The sequence below is a fragment of the Nicotiana sylvestris genome, chromosome 9, assembly GCF_000393655.2.
Source record: "Nicotiana sylvestris chromosome 9, ASM39365v2, whole genome shotgun sequence".
NCBI lineage: Eukaryota > Viridiplantae > Streptophyta > Magnoliopsida > Solanales > Solanaceae > Nicotiana > Nicotiana sylvestris.
In genome coordinates, this window is record NC_091065.1 from 85,157,222 (window position 1) to 85,166,795 (window position 9,574).

Below are 9,574 nucleotides of genomic sequence, written 5' to 3' on the forward strand. Positions count from 1 at the left end.
AACATCAAAAATTTTAGACCTATTGGCCTTTGCAACACCATATATAAAGTAATCACAAAAATCCTTGCAAACCGCCTCAAACCTTTCCTTGACCAACTTATTAGCCCTTGCCAAGCTAGCTTTATAAAAAATAGAAAGGCTTCGGATAATGCTATTATCATACAGGAACTTGTTTCAAAAATCCATAAGTTAAAAGGGAAACAAGGTCATATGCTCCTAAAAATTGACCTTGAAAAAGCTTTTGATCGTTTAGAGTGGTCTTTTGTACATCATACATTAACCTACTTCAATTTCCCTCCAAAATTTAAGAAACTCCTCTTAAATTGCATCTCAACTAGTTCTATAGTTGTTCTAGTAAATGGCTCTATTACTACCTTTTTTAAACCTAGCCAAGGAATCATGCAAGGTGATCCTATATCACCATATGCCTTCATTCTCTGCCTAGAAATGTTGTCACGTTATATAAATCATCAAGTAAATGTTAGGAATTGGGATCCAATTACCATAGGAAAAAAGGCCCCAAATTCTTTCATCTTTTCTTTGCTGACGATCTCACATTAATGGCCAGATCCAATATAAAATCAAGCCATACAATTCAAAAAGGCTTAGACCTCTTTTGTAATCTCTCAGGGCAATGTATTAACACCTCCAAGTCAAAAATTATCTTCTCCACAAATTGTCCTCAAAATTTTATTAATGAAATTACCAATATTCTGAATATTAAAAAACGTGATTTCTTTGGTACTTATCTAGACTTTTCTATCCTAAACAAGCACTCTAGACCAAAAGATTATCAATTCATTATTGACAAAATGAGAGTCAAATTAACGGCTTGGAAAATAAAATTTTTAAATATAGCAGGCCGGACAACTCTCTCTCTTTCCTGTCTAAACTCAACTCCTAACCACTACATGCAATTTACCCTCCTCCCTATGAACATTCTTAATAAAATTGACAAAGTTGAAAGGGATTTCATATGGGGTACTACTAATGAGAAGCGAAAAATTCACCTCATTAATTGGTCGACCATTTGCAAACCTAAAAGCATTGGAGGTCTGGGACTCCATAAAGCCAAGGATAAAAATATTTGTAACCTTGCTAACCTGGCCTGAAGAGTCATTACAAAACCTACCACCCTTGGGCTTATCTCATGATTACTGCCTATGCCAACAACTATAACACTAGAAATACTTCTTTTATATGGAATAGTATTCAAAAGAGATGGGAACTATGTTCCAAAGGTATCACTTGGCAACTTCATCACCATTCAAACATGAATATTTGGGAGACCAATTGGATCCCTAACTTGGGAAGCCTTAGAAATACAATAGAAGGCCCTTTATTAAAATATGACTATTCTCTAAAAATAAGAGACATCTTTGATGGCAAGAATTGGCACTTTGCCAATATATCCCTCAATCTCCCGGATGATATCAAGGACTCCATATCAAAGGTCAAAATCCCTGTTAAAAGTTCTAATAGTGATATCCCTATTTGGTCCCTAAATACAAAAGGCTTCTTTACAAGCAAAACTTGCTATTCTTTAATTAACACTAATGAGGGCAAGGATATTGATTTTAATTGGATTTGGGACTTGACGTGCCCTAAAAAAATTAAATTCTTCCTTTGGCAATGTCTTCACAATAGAATTCATTGTAGATAATATCTGGCAAAATTGGTCTTAATATAGACCCTCACTGTCTTATATGTAGAAATCATATAGATGAATCTATAACTCATATCTTCTTTAAGTTCCAAGCAAGCAAACATCTTTGGGACACCCTTGGATGACAAAATTTTTATAAAGACGATGGTGATCACTGGTTAATCCAATTAAAGAATTTTAACTACCCCCTCAACAATTTTTTTTTTTAAATTGGAATCTCTTCTTTCCTTTTGTTATTTGACATATTTGGATTAATAGGTATAGCAACAACCGGAACAATACTAATTTTCCTATAAACATTAATCTCATCATGGATAGAGCTATTGAATTTCGCCTCTTAACTGAAAAATGTGATTCCGTCTCCAAAGCTCCATATCAAGGTTAGATGGCATAAACCTCCAAATGGGATGGTTTAAATTAAACATCGATGCTAGTTTCCACAAAAACATGCAAATTTGTGGTCTAGGTGGCGTAATCAGGAATGCTAAGGGCCACTGGATTGTGGGCTATAACAAATCTGCACATGCAAACGGTAGTCTACAAGCTGAGATCAAAGCCCTACTAGAAGGACTAAAAACATCCCTTGGTTGGGGGTTGTTTCCACTACAAATTGAAACAGATTCCACGGAGGCAATCATGTCAATCCAACAAGGAAATAATTTGTATGCTAACACTATCAATAAATGCAGGTTGTTAATGCACCAACAAAAGCAGGTCATCCTCCAGCACAAGTTCCGGCAAGGGAATAAGATAGCTCACCAACTGGCACAGATGAGAATTGCTAATGCCATGAAGAAGAAGAAGAAAGTTTTTGTTGATCCTCCAGCAGATGTTAAAATCCTAGTAGAACATGATGTACTAGAACAATATGTTTTTGAAAAACTTTTATCCTATGATGCTTGTAATACTTTAGCAAGCTTAGGTAATCAAAGTGTCCTATGTGACACTAACTACGAATCACATGTAATGCATGTTCCTTAACCTTTAATATATATATATATATATATATATTCTATTTGCTCAAAAAAAAGAAATAACTTTTAAAACTAAAACAAAGCCAATATAAAAGTTGATTTTCTCTGAACATGATTGTTCCTTCTTCCATTGAAAAGTCATGCCTATTTATAAGAAATTATACCCGTAAAATTCTCAAGGATGTCATTCTTGGATTAGGGATGACATCCCTAGCTCTTGAATCAATTTCTTCCACATGCCTCTTTCAACGTATGATATCTTTAGAATTGAGGATGACATCCTTGGATTGGGGATGCCGCCCTTGGCGTTTTTGCTGTCTCTCCTTGAACACCTTTCTTTCTTCTCTTTTTTTTTCCTGCAAAATTTATTAATAATTTATATAAATATAGAACAAAAAGTTATATTCATAAATAAATATTACTTTATTTAATATAATATATACCTAAAACATGCATAATATATATTTATCAGAAACAAAAAATACTTATCAATTATATAGCTTCGAAGACTAAGGTGATAAGGTCGAAATATCAAATGATTGTTCAAAAATAACCTCATCAAATAATTTAGACCGTTAGATTATCGTAAAAGCTCGTTAAATTATGATTTTATCATATTGTTCGCTTGGTATTTGATTTAACCTTTTGGTGCAGCCCTTGCTATGATAACAAAGTTTTCATCAATCATAAATCATACAATGCTCAAATTTGGATTTAGAGTAATTATCTATACTATATTAAAAATACGAAGGCCCTTAGCGAAATGTCGTTCGCCTTTTTACCCTTTTAAAATTAAGTTTATACTGGACAAAATAGTCATTTTATTATTTTTCTAAATATTTAGAAATAGTCATTTATATAGAAATCCCTAATATTTAGGAATTTAATCTTTTGCTTATATAAATTTACTTATATAATTCCTTCCTTATTTTACTAGGTAGGAAATATTAATCTTTACTATAATTAAACTAGGAAGCTTCAACAATACCATTTAAAAACTTCGTTTCTCATCACTAATATTTAGTACTTATTTAGGAATACAATTTGCTTTCTTCTCGAGGAATGAATAGATTTTGCCTCTCAATGATTAGCTAAACGAGTGATTATACACAAATGAGTTTAAAATCAAAACCACAAGCCACTTTCAAATATAAATGATTAGCTAAAATTTACATACAAAAATATAAATACATATTTAAATAAATGTTATAATAGATATAAATTTCTAATAGTTGTTATTATAATCTTTAGCACATCATCAAATTCTATAAATATTGTCGAAATGATATGTTAATTGCATGACAAAGATATATTATTTTATACTAATATTTAAATAATTTTTATATTCGTCAATATAGGTACACGCGCAAAACGCGTACCCTAAGACTAGTTTACAAGAAATATTGGAACTTCTCTTAACTTAGAGGTTTACCAACAAGCATTAAGGGTGCGGCTAATTTCTATCTATTATATAGAAAAGCCAAGTCTGATCGACCAATGACAGAATTGTAATTACATCAATATGCAAGGTTAAATTGGTAAGATGGATAAATATAAAATGTTTTATGTGTCCACTGCTTGCTCACTCCAGGTTTGACGGTAGCTCTAGAAACATCGGCTCTTTCATCTCTTTTCACAAAGAAATGCTCCTCCAATTTTTTGCTCGAATCTCTTCATCTTCTTAATTGGATGGCAATTGATGACGGGATTCATGCCCTTTTAGTTGTAGTTCCAGTTGAGTTCCAATTGCCCATTTATTAATTATATAATTTTTATAGTTCTTGAATAAGGTTTCTCCATAATGATGCCCTTTTGTCATTCTTGTCGTATTAGCTTAAAACTCATGTGCCCACTTCTATTTCCCTTATTTTCATTTGGAATATCCATTTATTTGCTTCTGTATGTTTGAGAATTTTATCTTGCAATTGTGTTTTGGGGTTTAATTATGATTTTCTTTTTCTCTGGGAGCTTTTGAATTATATTTATTTTCGAAATTTTTGTTTGTGTGTGTTTTTTCATCTGTTCCAGAAATTTACAGGGAAGAGAGGGGTTTATCGAATTATTTTCTCCTTAACACTTTGACAACTATTTAATTGCATCTAAATTATCAAAGTGAGGTTCTTGAATTGCTTTGGTAGCTCTTTCCTTTTGTTTTATTGTTTTGTAATAATCCATTTTTGAAGTATTTCCTCAGGGATTACTTATTGTTACTGGCGCTCCTTCTTGATTCTTGCCGCTTTATATCAGGTGAAACCTTATGTCTAAGTTCTAAAGAACCAAAATATACGATTGAATTTCATTCTAAAGATTCACCCTTTTCGGTAAGTTGTTTGTCATGTCTTTTACTTTTTGAAGCCCTCAGTTAAACTTTATATGCCTTTAAGATTCTAATGCTTTTACATATAATGTAAAAGAAGTTTCTGAAATAGTTTGGACATGTTTGTGAAAATTAATAACCAAACATGATCTTTTAGTCATAGAGGATCATCAAAGAGTTCCATTTCATTTGGATGAGTCACCTGTATCTGTTTTGGTTATATTAGAGGTTGGGAGATTCTTTACCAGCAATATTTTAAAATGAAATGGCATGTTTATGTATGTCATGTAGGTTAGAATGAAAATAAGATTCTATAGATACTCGTATTGTGTAGGACCTACCAGTATTTTTTTAGCGAGCCCCTTCAGTTGATAAAGAATAGCATAAAGTAGTACGTTATTGGATATCACATCTTGCAGAACAAGTATCTTTGGCATCGACTGCATTTTTTGGGGGTAAGTTTCCCTTTTGCTCCTTAGCTTTCTAGAGAATGAGGCTTGTGTACTTTTACATATTTGGCACAAAAAAAAACAACTACTATCCGCAATACCAAGCATGTTGAGGTCAGCTATTTGGCACAAAAAGATTCTTGAGTATTGATTAATGGAATTATAGTTCCTCATATTCCCATGACTAACTTAGAAGCTATAGGATTATAATGAAAACACAGCTATCTATCATGCTTCATGGAAATATTTTTTCCTTGATTGCCACGTTGTTGGTTTAAGTACAATCTGCTATTTTTCCCCCTTTAGCTTTAGAAGTAACGAAGAAGTAATAGTTGAAACTGTTTCTTGCTTGCCTTACATTTCACCTACTATGAGGGAACACTTCCTAGATCCTTTGTAAGGATAATTGCCTCATATTTTATTATAATGTTGCCCCATATAATTCCTTGCCTCATTTATACTGAAAAATTACTCCAGTAGATGAATCTATATCATCTGATTTTATGTAACTACCATTTTGATTACTGTATATGGCAGGGCTCCATCAGGACCTGACCGTTCCAGTAACGAATTTTCATAATGAAGACAAGGGTTTTGTGTGTTTGGCTAGGGATGTTTTTGATGTGCCAATTAGGAAGGATATTATTCATCGCGTTGTGAGATGACAACTAGCAAAATAATAGCAGCTATGTGCACGATTCTTTTGAATCCCAAATTTTGAGTTATAGATCATACATATTGGCGAGCTATTTCTGTTTTACTCTGTGTTTTCCGTGCCTAAGAGCCATTTATCATTTTCCATTTCTCATCTTACTATCAATTGCTTCTCTAGGTAACAAAGAGACATATTGGAAAAAAAAGAGAGAATCAGGATGATCATTTTGAGGCATATGAAGACCACAGAAACTCATATGCCTTTGGGAAAAAAACTGCCTTGCTAAAGAAAATTGTTGCAATCAAAAAATGATCTAAGGCGGATCGTTTAAATCAATCAGGGCCTCTTTTTCTCCTACCTGTTTACTATCTTTATGCTTGTTCCCCTGATTCTACAAGCTTTGTAAATTATAGTTACTTGCCAAGGCAGTAGAGGATTCAAATGGTGTTGTTGACCTACTCTTTATGAATGTTGCAGGGAACCCATTCAACTAAAACCATTAGTGAAGTTACTGGGACTGGTATAAAATCGTGGAGGCAGAAGGGAACTGGGCAAGCAAGGCCTGGAACACTGAGTGGTGCTCAGGTTCTACTTGTGTATATTGCTTTGATGTAAAGAGTATATTTTTCTGCTAAGTAATTTTGAATCATTTTTTAGGAAAAAAGTTTCCTGCAAATGTAAAATATCCTACATAATCCCCTTTTCTTAAAGTTCCAATCTTTCAAAATTGCAAGGTTCACCATTACCTTGGTGGAACTTGTTCATGGATCTAATTGAAGCAAGTATTGTCATTATGTTTCTTCTTGACTCTTGAGCTTGAAAGCTTTAGAGAGAGGAGGTATATCGTGAAGATCTTGTCAGTTTGCAATACATACATGTCGAGTCAAGGGTGCAGGCATAAATTATAATTATGCATGGTTAAAATGTTAGTACTTGATTTCATACCCGCAAGCCGCATTAATAGAAAGAGAAGAGAGTTAATTTCAACAGGTATAAATGTAGAAGGGAAAAAAGGGAACTCTAGAAGTTTATAGAGTGAAACATATTACCTTGGCTACAACATACAATTGCACAAGAGGTGATTGAAGGCGACTTTTTTCTTTAATTAAGTTCATGGCTAACACACCCATATTGAGTGATTTTTCAAGAAACCATAAAATTGAAGGTGACTTTTTCATAATTTGGAGATATCAGCCGATTTGCATATTTACCATCGTAGGATTTTTATGTCTAATTTTGTCTGTGTTCTTTTGGCATAGGAAATTTTAACTGTACATCTCATGAAGTGGTCTTGTTTCTTAGTTGTAATGTAAAGTAAAGCTACATTAGAATCAAAATCGCTGGGCCCGTAAGCGCGGACAAGAGTCATCTAATAGTCTAATAAATGAAATGATAACTACAAGAGATTGGAGTCTAAATTTCAAAATAAGCAAATCATAAAAGTAAAGGCATCGTGAAAATTTGAAACTGTTGGCCCAAGTTCAGGTGAAGTTTTGAAGAATGACAAATAAACTCAGTCATGGACCAGGTTCATCATGTGAGGCATATTATTTATCAACCTAGACATGTGAGATACACGTGAAGGAGATAGGTCTCAGTAATCAAGCAGCAATATCTCCTGAACTGATCGAAAAGGTTGCATATTGGATGAGGAGAGAAAGTCTCCTTATGGGAAGAGGACACAATCACACAATCTGGATAAATGACATGGTTGGAGTTTGTATTGAACAAGGACTCAACTTCGATGGAAGATCAACAATTGAGTCTCAATCAAACTCTGATTACTAACTCATTAAATAACAGTGATTGTTCTCTTTTACAGGTGTTGCACATACGCCGAAGTTAAACGTGAATAGGGAGCAAAATAGCAACGCTTTTTGCAAGCAGTTCGTGTGTAATTCAAGTGTGCAAACCTGAAGCTACTTGAACGAGATAGAAGAACCAGTTCCGTTGTGTTTATTCTTATTCTAGTTCAATTGTAGTAGGTGGTTTAAAGTTGTACCTTTTCAGCTTTCATAGAAGCATTTGTAATAGGTACTTTGAGTGTTCAAGTTATAGGCTAACTTGAAGGTGTCGCAACAGTTGAGGCTGTGTGCTACACAGGGATTAGAGTTAATCCTTAGGTTTACAAAGAGTTTTGTAAATGCTGTTTTGGCTCAGTGATTTTAGTGGATGTTTGGGAAAATCCTACTGAGTAGTAGGTCGTAGTTTTTTCACCTTTTGAGCCAGGTGTTTTCCACGTAAAAATCTCTGTGTTCTTTATTTTCTGTACTTTTAATTCCGCAACAGTAGCAGTTACAATACCTAGAAGAACCAGGTTCTTCTAGATCGAAAAATTGGGTACCACACAAATCACCCCCCTCTTGTGTAGTATTGACGTTCAAAACATCAGAAACTTATGGGTTCAAGATTGGAATTCTTTTAAGTTACTTCATTTTAAATTAACATTTTGTACATATTTAATAAATTTTTAATATTAATACAATGTTTGGGTCAAAGTTATTGGGTTCGACCGAACCAATAACATCAATCTTCTCCCCATATATATATATATATATATATATATATATATATATATATATATATATATATATATATATATATATACATATAATATTATATTTAAATCTTAATCATCGACATAATTTCCTAATACATGTATTCTAGAAGAAATACACACAACTGTATCCATATATTAAAAAAATTATCTGATTTCCGTTTAAAAATAAAAGAAAGCATAAGATAGTAAGAAAATATATATTGCAATAAAAATTAATTGTTCTAACACACGTAACATAAAAGAATCAACGGATCTAGAACTATTACTTTCAGAGAAGGAGAATGAATATCCTTTTCATTACTTTCCAAAACTTACCAAAGCCAAACTATAACTGAAGTGTAATACTAAAACAACGTGATCTTATCGCCACCACACTGAATTTTAGACAAGCACGCCACAGCATCTCCACGTCACATTGTCCTTTTGGATCCTATCCTTTTTTTATACAGTTTTCGTTTGATTTTACGTCAGTATTTGATCGACACATTTCAATTTATATACTCCATTCCTTGAATATAATTTAATTCGTTTTAGTGTAAGTGAATTGCGCGTGTCCCGCGTATTAATAAGAACAAATTTTTAAAAAGTAACATAACTAATATACGTGAATTTAAAATTTAAACTATTCTGTGAATGCAAAATTCAACTACTAATACAAATATATAAATTTAAAATTCAACCACTAATAGAAATTTTTTTTGCTCAACAAATTAGAACTTGGAAACACTTAATTGTGTAGTTGCTGCTCGAACAACGTAAAATTTTGATGATAAAAATATGAAATTATACCTTCTTTTATAGAAGTAGTCGCGTATATATTCAAATAGGAAATGATTTATATAAGGTTTAATTGAGTATAGTTCTAATAGACAAATAAAATCTTATTAAAAACATAAATACTCCTAAGTCAAAAAGAAGTTGAAAGTATGCCTTTTTTACTAAACCTAAAAGGA